Here is an 8614-nt window from a genome sequence, read left to right on the forward strand (position 1 = left end):
AATAAATCTATTTTGCAACTCTAATTATTCAGCCTGACCATTTTCTGGAGCATATATGTATCTTTCTCTCTATTATGCTATCTAAAAGCCATAAATTTTAGTGTTAATTGGGCTTTTGCTCTCCCTTCTGCCTGTCCGGTGGGGGGAGGGAACGTCATGGGTGCTTTTGGCTTTCGGTCAAGTTCAAACCACGACATTTTTGGTGCATTGGCCAGGAAAAATCGAACTCAAACCACAACAGGTGAATTCATTCCTTGAATTGCATCGTAAGTTTCAGCAATACACAGCGTGGGAACACGTGGATTAGCTCTCACTTTGAAGAAATTGGATTTGCAAAGGTCAGCAGTGGCTCAGCCCGTTTCTCAGCAGATCTTTGGCTTGCTTTTCATTCCGGGACTAGCAGGGAGGAGGTCAGAGAGGAATGACAAAAAGAGCGAGCTTTTTGAAGAGAGCYGAAAGAATCTGACTGTGCTCCCAGCAGTGTGGAAGTTTCTTTTGCTCAAGGCTAATAAAAAGGTAGATTTTCAAACCAAATTTATGTGAATAACTTTCTGGGTTTACTTTACATATTAAACAATTTTTTTTTTTTTTTATAAACTAAGAAATGTTTTCCAGTGTAACTTTTGTTCTGGCAAGAGCCGCCTGAAGCTAATCTGCAGAAAAGCCTGCTCGCCCTCCCCCATCCCTCCCACTTTTTGTGCAAAAGGGTTCAGCYAGCCTGGAAAAATAAGGTGGAAAGAGGCAAAGCTCAGCCCCCAGTGGAAGTGTGAAACCCAGGGAGTTTGTGCTCGGTATTTCTCCTTTGAAACATATTTCCCAGTTGTTTAGTTTGCTCCCATGCCAGTGCAYTGAGACAGAGGTAGCTTCATTACCCTTTTGAGCCGGAAAATTCACAAAATATTTTGGCCTCTCTCTGCACCTTATTAACATWGACTGGACTTTCCTCCTGCTGCTGGCGGGCAGGGTGCTGGGAGTGTGTGATCAAGGCATTTCGGCGGCTGTCACCGACGCTCTGCTTAGGCTGGCGGTGAAGGATTCCTCCTGGATCCTGAACAGGGGTTTGCTGTCGTCACTTACACYGGAAAGCCACAAAAGAGGAAAGGAGGTGGGAGGAAAAAAGAAAGAGAGAAGGTTAGAAAGGAATCCAAAAATACCAGCAAGCCTGAGCTCCTTCACCTGTAAATATTAAACATTTCTTGCAGAAATGCAGTGCACCCAGACTGAAATATATCTCCCAGAAAACAGGGAATAATGGAATCATGTGTGTTGTTAGTGTATTTTTTTTGGCAGCACACCTCTGGCTTTAAAGCTTTGTGAAGCCTTGCAGTGTAGGGAATGAGTAGGGAGGGAGAGTAGCTCCAGTTCCTTTTGCAGRCCTCCTCAAACTGTAAAAATTTGCTTTTCCCTGGCTCTTCCAACAAGCAACATGGCACCATTCTGGCATAAAAATATGATTTAGAAAGTGTCCAGATCATAGAAGCCAAATCTTGATGTTCYGTTGGTTCCTGTTAAGTAGCCAGTACTTATCCAGGGGAATTTTCCTTGTCATTAAYTGAGCAATACTGGCCTTTGCCCTTCCTAATTTATTTGACTCAGAAAATTCTCTTCTGAGTCTGTCCCATGAATTCCCAGAGGTCTGGCTGCAGCAAAAGGTGCCAGCAGGAACACTGCAGATCCTGGGAAACCCGCTGGAGGAGGGGACATTTACAGCATGTGCAAAAGGGATGTAGGACAGAGTGTTTTAGGCAGATGAAGATGAAAAGAGAATGGTTATTGTTAAACTGACAGATGAGTGATGTTTCTGTGACCCAACAGGATGTAATAAATGCTGGGTTTATGCTTTTAGTGGAGAAATGGCTTGTTCACTGGCTGCTCTGTAGCTGCATCAGACCTCCACCAATATCTGATCAGCAAAACTAAAGAATGAGTCTGTGGAGAGCTGTTTGACAGCTCTGCCAAGGAGACTGTGCCAGCTCCTCTCACAAGGGTTGTTACCACAGATCCTGGCAGACCCTGGAATTTCTCATTACCTCACATACCACCAGCTCTTCAGATGTGCCTTCACTTTCCAKTTACACAGATGGAAGCAAGTAGGGGATCTGAGCAAGGTTCTGCAGCTAAAGGGATCTCTCTTCAGAAACAGCATTTTGTGCCAAATATGAGATCCCAGCTAGAGTTTTTTTAGATAATCCTGTCTAGGAACATAATTTTTAATTTGAGAGATTTCCACAATATTTGACCTGCAGAARTTTGTGATTGAAGGACACATACATCAATTTACAAATTTTTATGCGCCTAGTGCAGGTAAACACACACCTAACATGGAGAGCTTAGGCATTAGGAAATGTTTTGGGATTRCCTGTGCACAGACATTCATGGTCAGCCATATCCCATGGTCAGCATATCCCAGATCCAGCTTTTTTTGCTCTATTTAGCATRCTCTTGTCTCTGTTTTCATTTTAATACTCTCTTATGTGTGATGTTTTTATCAACCCTTAGTTCAGCATTCTTYAGTGGAGAAAGGCATTCTTGTCATTTTTTTTTTTTCAAAAACAAAGCAAAGAAAGTCAGGAGGTTAAAAAAGTACAGTTGAGGGTACCTTGCTGAACTGCAATAATAAAATAAAAGATTGGTCTGAACACGTATTTTTTTATTGAAAGAAAATGAACATAAATTACAGCAGCTGACCATGTAGTCATTCTTTTTATGAGGTGTTTCTCTATACCCATATATGATTTCCACATATAAATTCCCTGCTGGATTGAAAACTCACATGAAACTGGTTCTTTTCTTAATAAATTGTCCACAGCATCAGTATTTCATCTCAGAAGTAAAAAGTTCATTAGGGAAAAAAAAGCATCCCAGTGTCCTGGTGGAAACAGACACTATTCAAGCTAAAAAAAGATTTGCTGCTATAAAAAGATTTGCCTGCAGATTGTGTAGCCTTTTTCCTCTGCTTTTGTACTTAATTATTTTCCATAATTTAATAAAATCCACTATAACGTTGCATAGTATAATGGTGCCTGCAGTAACAGCCACTTAGTCCAGAGCAGAAAGAAGCAGTTCTGTTCCACTGAGGATTTCAGCATTTTGAGTTTTTAAAACTTCCTTGAAGAAAGGTGCCTAGCTCTGAAACAGTCTGAGCACAGAAACCCTGAAGTCCTCTGCTCTGAAAGAGCTTGTTTTATGGAATGCTCTCAAACCATGCAGTGGGGAAGCTTGGAAACTGCTCCTGTTTCCTCAACTGCTCTGCTTACTGAGGTCTCCTCACCAGAGAAAATCACTCCAACCAGAATCAGATGTTCCATATGGGGTGTTCAGTTGTAAATCTGAGAAAGCACTAAGAAGATGAAATTGTAAAAAATTGTCCTCAGAGCACACATGAAAATCCACATTGGTCATTCCTTCTGTTACTCCATGTAGAGAAGAGGAAATKCTGAACTAAACTGAATGGCCGTGCATTCGGGGTCATCTGGAAGCGCAGCTGTCTCCTCATGAAACCAGTGAGCTCAGCAGAGACCGGGTGAGGAACGTGCTCCTAAGAGATTCCCTCTTCCTGAGGAAAAYGCTTGGTTTGACAAGCAGCTGGATGTGCGTCAGAACGTGACAGAAGGGGGACGTTTTTAGCGACACTTCGCTGAACCACTGTGGCAGTGTGGTCCCCGAAAGCGCAGTTGCTTTCATTCCCATAATTTACTTTCATCTGTCTTTTTCAAAACCTTCCCTAATTAAGCTTAATTGCCATGCAGTCACACATTAGTGCAACATTCTGTCCACTTATGGACCACCCATAAAATCCTTCATAGCGTTAATCCCAGAAAGTGGTAGACTGCTTGTTTTGTTTTGTTTTCTAATGTGCATAAGTGCTTATAATGCACAGCAATGGCTTTTTGGAACTGATACTTGACTCTGATTATCATGAAAAGATTCTTAGTTTATGTCAGAAAATCAGAGAGGTCAGAAGGGTGTTTTGTTTTGGGAAAAACAAGCATTTGTGATGATTTGGAATTTAAGAACTTTGGTGCAGAACTCAAACACAGAAATTCCCACCTCTTTGTCATATTTAACTCCTTTTGACGACAGTTATGGGTCAGACCATAACAATTTGGGTACCTTCACCTTTTGTGAGTTAGTCAGGATCTCTGCATCCCCTAAGTATTCAGTGAGAGGYTGCCAAAAAGCAGTGATCCCATGACCTCAAACCCATGCAAAGTTKTTTAAAGATGGACAAAAGTTTAGTCTGAAGGATGCCTCTGAATAGTTTTTAGGAGCTGAACCCTAACAGAATATTTAGAAATAGCAAAACAAAATAACAGCACAGAATCTCAGGGAAGTCAGCTGAAATATTCTTGCAAGCAGCTGATTATTCTTTAGAAATACAATTTATCTGCGTGCAATAACTCACATAATGCAGAAGTCAAGAYGACCCTTGAATTTCTCGGATGCTGAAACAAAAGCGGTGAGTAGTAGGTACCTCAGAAGAGAGTTGAGTGGGCTGAAAATTCACATGGCTGGAAGGACAACAAACAAAAGACAAGAAGGAAGTAGTGTTATAATAAAATCAAAACCTCTGTAGCAAACAGACAACACCACAACTTACAGCAGAGAGACATAAACATGAGGAAATTTCAGCCTCACTTACTTTGGTGAGTGACTCAGGGATCACACCATATGACGAAAAACTTAATTTACCATTTGCATTGACAGGGTTTCTGGGCTCTGTGGGACAATGCCAATATTTTTGCCACTGCTAGAAATACTTTTCTTAGTCCAGAAATGAAAAAAAAAAAAAAAAAGAGAAAGGGAAGAAAAAAAATTAGTTCCAAATAAATATTTCTAGATGAGTAGTAAGTGATCTATTCCTTTCCAAAGCTTTTAAGCTTTGTAGGATGTGTATATCAGAAAGGGAAAAATGAAAGGAGAAACACCAAGAGCTCTCTAACAAGCAAGGACTTGTTGCACATGCAAGTTATTAGCTAAATTTGTCCAACATACACAGTGCTAGAGAGATGCACATTCTGTGAAAAAAGTAGGGCTCCTACATTAATGCCTGTGAGACAAAAGTAAAATAGAGAATAGGAGATACATAAATTATTGTCTGTGAGTTCAGAGGCAAGTTCTGATGATGCTTTAATATTTTAATGTCAGGGAAAAGAATTCTTTTCAGTCACACCTTTATGAATTTCGAAACTGAGCAAAAAATTCCCCCCTACTTATAGCTTAACTGGTTACTATAAAAACRAAAATATATAATTTTTATTATTTAATAAAAGCAAGGAAATTCAAATGATGCCAAATTTCTTCAAAATTTCTTTCTTAAAGGCCACACACATAAACCCTCATTGTTATTAAAGTTGATACTATCTTTGTCCCTTATTTACTGTCCAACCCCAGCATTCTTTCTGGATGGCARCAGCACCAGGCAAACACTTATGGGCAAACTGAAATGACAAAMAAGCAAGCAAAACAGAGGAAAGAAAGTGAAAAGTGTGTATTGGAAAAGTTCTGCTTGCCCTGACATCTCTGCTGCAGGATGCTGAGGGTATCAGAGCATTGAGTTAGTCCTACAATTAATTGGTCATTGCAGAAAAATCTGACAATTGTTAAAGAGAACCACCCAACTCAAATGTTGGGGTGAGTTATAAATGTTGCAATCCTACTGACACCACCAGCATCACTCTCAAGGAGAAATTGGAGTTGTATTTTCCTTTTGTCTAGTGGGAGTCATTCCTTCAGTTTCAAATTCTCTTCCAAATGTTGACATGTCTCGATGGCATAAACATAACAATCCTGGAGACTACCAAACAAGAGAGGCAGGCTGGTTTGATACAGGGCTTCTGCACYTCAGGTCCTCAGTGTCTGGGGTGCAGCCTAACTCAAAGGCTAAAAGCAGCAGGGTTAGGATATGTGTGTTGTGGAATATGGCAATGTGGAATGTCTTTGTGGGTATTTACACGCAGAAAACTTGGTGCCATCTCAGTGATTGTTTCTATGCATCTTTCTACTTGCTTTCCAAAATAAGCAAAATACCCAATCCCTAAAAATACTGACTGCTAAAAAGTACACAGTTCCTCAGGGAAACAAGATTTCAACATAGTTGTGCCACATGAATATTTGCCTGTCATCGGTTTGCTCTTTCCCCCCAGTTTTCGCTCCATTTTACAGAAGGGCAGAGGTCTCAGTGAGTTGAGTTCTGACAAGTCCCATGTAAACTGGGGACAGCCGATGGCTGCACACGTAGCAGTGTCACCCTGGTCATGCACACAGAGCTCCCTGCCAGGCACTGCCAGCACGAAGGACAGCCAGGGCTGGTGGTGGAGGAGAACTGGGGAGCAGACAGTGAGGCACAAGAGACAGAAATCCATAGGAAATGAGTCCTCTTTAGCTTGGCTGCCCGTGGGCCAACTYGTTAACTGATTTTATACAATATTTTCCCTCTCAGTTCTCGAGTTCTACTGAAAACTATTTTTCTGGYCAGCGATGCTTTCCAGGAACAGGCTGAAGTGCTTGCTTCAAAACTTTGGACAGAATCATTTACTTGCTGAACAAGAGGGCACAGCAAACAAGCTTTTTCTTATGTTTTGCTTTAACCTTGCTGATACCTTTTCAGTACACTATGAACCAAATTCCTCATTTCACTGCTTTAACAAGAGTGCMGATATTGACATCTCCAATCCCACTTTTCCAGGTCAAGATCATATTTCATTAGAGACCAACTGAGCCTGCAGAACTCTATTTTCTCATAAATGCCAGTTTCACTGATCTCACTGGGAGAGCGTGTGTGGTTTGGGGGCTTGGTACCTACCTGTCTATGTACATATTTATATTTAATTCAGAGAAGCAGCTACCCTGATGGTTATAATTCCATWCCATATCTAATTGGTTACAATGTCCAATACAAAGCAATATTTAATACAGACCCTGCTCCTGCAGACTCATTTTGATCAAATGAAGTCAGTCAGTACTCCTGAGAGAAACAGAAATCCAGAGACACCAACAAATCATGATTAAAAGTGCAGGAAGCCTCAATAGGGAATTATTGTAGCTTTTCTACTTTGTTTTGCTTAATAAATATTTAATTTTGGCTACAGGCAGGAACAAGAATAAGTTGAGACTTAAAGAAAGCATTTGTTCTAATGAAAGTATTTTGTTTGCTAACAGYAATACCACCCAGTGAATAACAAAAGAACTGTGAACTCCATTGATTTAACGAAACCCCAGAACTGTCTGGGAAACCAAATATATATTTAGGCAACATCAGATGCGCCCTAGGATGGTAACACACATTCATGATTCTCTACAGTGATACCATTTCACAGCTGGTCTGGATGAAATGTACTATTTAGAAATTYGTCAACATCCAGTCCCTAAGGATTCCCCAGGATCTAAATACCTGCAAATCTGGGAAATCTAGTCCAGACAAAAAGAAGCACCTTTCCACCTGGAAGGAAATAATAAATTCTCTCATWGCTCAGCCAGTGAGTGTCTGGGGCACTTTGAATACCCCTGGTGGAGACAGCAGGCAGGAATAAGGCTTCTCACTGCCCACCCCTGCACCCTCCCTGGCAGTGGTGGGAGCCAACCTCTGCACTCTGCCACTTTTGGCATCCAGGTAAGGCAAAAATTAGTTAAATTAATTGATAAACTGTCAATGCTTTTTGCATCTTTAAATTTTGTGCTATGGCTGTGATGCAAACCTGTGAGCAATGGTGCCTGATGKTCAGTAACTAATATCCTGCTTCATCTTTCCAAAACTCACATTTTTGAAAGATGACCTCAAAACTGAAGTTTGAGTTAGCTGCAATAGCAGAAAGAGGATTTCTGCTATTGTTTGCTCCCAAGCCAGGAAGGGTTATGCTCCTTTACCAGAGGAAAACTAGCTGATGCAGTTTCTGACACACCTGGAAGTCCATTTGCTTCCTCTGTTTCCAAAAAAAACTGAGATCAATTAACAATTCCTATCTTCTAATAACAAGGAAAAAAATGATCTGCTACCGTAGTTTGGGAAAATATAAACTTTGATGACCTACTTCTGATTCTGTTTCAGAGTTGCTGTAATGGTTTGCCTGCTGTCCTCATTGTAATGGTTTGTACCACTGCCCAGGAAAAATCTACTGCAGCAGCGTACTTATTCATGATGAAAATTCCACATGAGTAACACTCAGGAATATCAGAACCAGTCTATGCAAATGTACTTAGAATTAAAATTTTCAGAAACAAAACCAAAACAAATACCCCCACAACTCTGTCTTGACCTTAAGAAGCATAGGAGTGTTACCAGCCTAGCAGTRTATAACTTTCATATCTAAATATGTATGTATCTCTGTGTAAATATTCATCTGAAGAATTTTATCTGCCTTAAGAATATAAAACAAAATATTCCAAGAGCAGTCCTTCGGCCTTTAGGAAGACTTCAATAGTTAAAAATAGCCCAGAATCCAGAACGACATCACAATGCCAGCAAAAAGAACATTTCTTGCTTTTGCTGGAGCCATTGCCCAACTTCCCAGCACCGACCCCTCGCTGTGCTCTAAGGGTGACAAAGGGCAGACGGGAGCCCCGGAGCACAGCTTTAAGACGTGCCAGGCTCTGCCGGCTGGAACCACGCTGCTTC

At 40.9% G+C, this 8614-nt stretch overlaps 1 long non-coding RNA gene across 1 annotated transcript in view; it reads right to left on the reverse strand.

The window, feature by feature from the left end:
- Positions 1 to 713: 713 nt before the first annotated feature.
- LOC130574440 (uncharacterized) overlaps positions 714 to 8614 on the reverse strand; it is a 21681-nt gene continuing 13780 nt past the window's right edge. Inside the window, exons 3-4 of the long non-coding RNA XR_008965434.1 lie at positions 4406 to 4511; positions 714 to 1072 (exon numbers count right to left, since the gene is read on the reverse strand). This is a non-coding gene — a long non-coding RNA (uncharacterized LOC130574440). The remainder of the gene's footprint in view (positions 1073 to 4405; positions 4512 to 8614) is intronic.

Source organism: Malurus melanocephalus, unplaced genomic scaffold, assembly GCF_030028575.1.
Source record: "Malurus melanocephalus ecotype Western Australia unplaced genomic scaffold, MMel_1.1 scaffold_82, whole genome shotgun sequence".
NCBI lineage: Eukaryota > Metazoa > Chordata > Aves > Passeriformes > Maluridae > Malurus > Malurus melanocephalus.